The sequence below is a fragment of the Otolemur garnettii genome, unplaced genomic scaffold (genome assembly GCF_000181295.1).
Source record: "Otolemur garnettii isolate 467f Iridium unplaced genomic scaffold, OtoGar3 scaffold00085, whole genome shotgun sequence".
In the NCBI taxonomy this organism is placed as follows: Eukaryota; Metazoa; Chordata; class Mammalia; order Primates; family Galagidae; genus Otolemur; species Otolemur garnettii.
The window spans coordinates 3,009,341-3,012,843 of NW_003852480.1; the positions used below are offsets into that span (position 1 = coordinate 3,009,341).

Sequence of the window (3,503 nt, forward strand, 5' to 3'; positions counted from 1 at the left end):
GTATGAAATGTGATATTAAATTCTTATGAATTGGACACTTCCCATTGGTTTTTAGTCTAATCAGATTATTTCATTAAGGAGCTACGTTACATTAGTATTGCAACTGTACAAAGGCTTTAAGAAATCTTTTGTTATGTGTATACCATAGACAGACATGTCTGTTTTCGTTTAAAAATCTTACTTATTTTATGAAATGTGCCTTTTACCAATTGATTCTCCCCTGCTGTTCCCTATCAATAACCATCAGTTGTGCTTTTACAACAGCGGACCTGGGTAGCCCGGCATGTTGTGCTGTATAGTTTGTGTGGTTTGTTGTATTCAGTCCTCTCTCAAAGCCAGTGACGGACGTATTATTTTCTCTCATTTTATAGATGAGGACAGCTTGTTTACTTGCTCGAAATCACACAGCTAGTTAGTGCTAGAACCTAAGCCTTGGCTTGAAACTGTCTGTTTTTGACTTCAAGTCTTCACTCATAACACAGGGATATCTTGGTGGTATTGGGATCATGGCTAGGAGGTGTCTGTTTCATTTATTGCAGTCACAAACATGTGGCAAAGTCTACTTCCAATTAACTGCATTTCCTGCCCACAGAGCTTAGACTAGAGCCACGCATATATCCTTAATATGATGATAAGCAGTTTATCTTTTTCTATTATGTAGCAAACATAGGGATGAAAATCTGCTACTTTGTGCTTTAAAGTAATGTCTCCAATTGTGGGGGGAGGGAAGGGTCCTTCCTCATAAATTCTCCCAGCTCAATTTCTTCAGGTGTTTTCTCTGCACTCTCTTCTAATATTTTTATAATTTCATGTCTTAAGTTTAGCTCTTTTGTCCAGTGAGAATCAATCTTTGTTAATGATGAGAGATGGGGGTCCAGTTTCATTCATCTATAGGTCACTAGCCAGTTCACCCAGCACCATTTGTTAAGTAGGAAATCTTTCCCCCAATGAATGTTTTTGATAGGTTTGTCAAAGATCAAATGACTATAAGTAGCTGGGTTCATCTCTTGGTTCTCTACTCTGTTCCATACATCTACCTCTCTGTTTTTGTGCTGGTACCAGACTGTTTTGATTGCTATAGATTTATAGTATAGCCTGAAATCTGGTAATGTGATACGTCCTGATCTGTTTTTATTTCTGAGTAGTATATTTGCTATTCGAGCTAAAAAACTTCTGTACATCCAAGAGCACAGTAAATAAAGCAAACAGACAGCCTTCAGAATGGGAAGAGATATTTGCAGATTATGCTTCTGACAAAGGTCTGATAACTAGAATCCACAGAGAGTTCAAACTAATCAATAAGAAAAGAACAAATAGTGCTTGCTTTGACAGCACATATACTAGAATTGGAACGATACAGAGAAGATTAGCATGGCCCCTGCTCAAAGATGACACTCAAGAAAAGAACAAATAACCCCATTTCTATGTGGGCAAGAGGCTTGAATAGAAACTTCTCTGATGAAGACCAAACACATGAAAAAATGCTCATCATCTTTAATCATCAGAGCAATGCAAATCAAAATCACTTTGAGATATCATCTAACTCCAGTAAGATTAGGCCACATAACAAAATCCCAAAACTACAGATGCTGGCGTGGATGTTGAGGGAAGGGAGCACTTCTACAGGGCTGGTGGGAATGAAAGCTAACATGACCTTTCTGGAAAGATTTTTTTTTGGAGGATACTTAAGGAACTAAAAGTGGACCTACTGTTTGGTCCTGCAATCCCTCTATTGGGTATTTACCCAGATGATCAAAAATCATTTTATAACAAAGACACTTGCACCAGAATGTTCCTTGCAGCCCAATTCATAATTGCCCAGTCATGGAAGCAGCTCAAGTGCCCATTGACCCTTGAATGGATTAACAAATTGTGGTATATGTACACTGTGGAATACTATGCAGCCATAAAAAGATGGAGACTTCACATCTTTTATGGTTACCTAGATAGAGTTGGAACATATTCTTCTTAGTAAAGTATCTCAAGAATGGAAAAAAAGGTAGCCATTGTATTCAATACTACTATGAAATCAATATATAATCACCTACATATTCATGGGAATGATAAAACATAACTACTGTTCAGAAAAAAGGAGGGAAGAGGAAGGAGAGGGGAGGCTATGGGGGAGAAAGGAGGTGGGAGGGTATTTGGGGGAACCTCACCTAATATTCATAATGCAATGATACATTTCTAAACTATTAAGAATAGAGTATGAATGTCTTACCACGACAAGTAAGCGAGGAGTTGGTTATGTTAACCAGTTAGATATAAGCATTCCACATTGTATATCAAATTAGCACATTGTACCTCATAAATGCATTTATGTACACAGTTATGATTTAATAAAGAATTAAAAAAATAATGGCTCAAAAAGGAAGTAGACTAGATTTAAATGAATATGTGATGTATGTTCTCTCCACATGATCTTGTACTTCATCTTTTACTTTTTCACAGTGAAATTTTTGGAGTAGAAGACAGGAAATCATATTCAAGTGGAGCTTTTACTTAACTACATTGGGGTTTAAAAGGTTAAAAGCATTGTAAGAATTTCATCTATAATGTGGCCTATGTTACACTTTTAGTCTTTTAATTACTTGTGATCAAATATTTGGAACTAATTAGAAATTAAAGTTCTTCAAAGTTACAGGTCTGGAATACATAGGGCTTTTAAAAAATGCTTTTGATTGAAGATAATAAGTAAATTAATAGGGGAGAGAAGAAAAGATAGCAACTTGAAGGAGGATATTCTCTCATGCATATGGTTAAAAAAGACCCTGGATACAATCGTAGGAGAAATGGACAACTTTGTAGCATCCTGAACTTTTTGAAATGTCTGTCTTAATTTGTTTTTAGGAATTGATTATTCAAAGTGGATTAAAAATTGTTAGTAAAGTTGACTTTTTTAAACGAATTTTTTGGTATTGGTTTCAGAAAGCCAGTGAATAGATGAGATATTAGCTGTATTAGGAGACAGTTTTTTTTTAAAAAAAGAATAGTTAAATTATATTTTTAAAAGTTTGCTTCATATGGAATTTGTAGTTACTTTTCTGTGTGCTTGTTCTTTAATAATGGGATAATTTAGATTGTGAATGCAATTATGATAGCTTGTTAATCGTAGGCATACTAAATTGCTTATCTTTATACATTTTTAATTTGACTCCTGATGTGATGAGGTTTGATAAATTAAGAATGGCAATACTTTTCAAAATTCTAAGGTCACTTAATAGGAGAAGTTAAGAATCTTTAAAAAAGAATCACAGTATTTAGATTATCTCTCAGTTACATTCTAAATTTTTATAGTCTTTTAAAGTATGCACTATACAATTGTGGACAGAAAAATCCTCAGGGCGTGGCATGCAAACCACGGTAAACCCTACATTCTCATTTATATGCCGTCTCTAACACATTTTTAAGTGTTAAAAAAAATATGATAACTGTCATAATTGTTGATAGAAAATAATTTTCAAAATTTAAGGATGCTCTTAAATGTTTGTATTTACAAT

At 34.5% G+C, this 3,503-nt stretch overlaps 1 protein-coding gene and 1 non-coding gene across 7 annotated transcripts in view; both read left to right on the plus strand.

The window, feature by feature from the left end:
• Positions 1-3,503, plus strand: part of RAPGEF2 (Rap guanine nucleotide exchange factor 2) — a 291,756-nt gene that overhangs the window by 62,375 nt on the left and 225,878 nt on the right. The gene's annotated exons all lie outside the window — the stretch shown is intronic.
• On the plus strand, positions 1,317-1,424 carry LOC111726899. Its single transcript, XR_002774565.1, has one exon. It is a non-coding gene; the product is annotated as a U6 spliceosomal RNA (small nuclear RNA).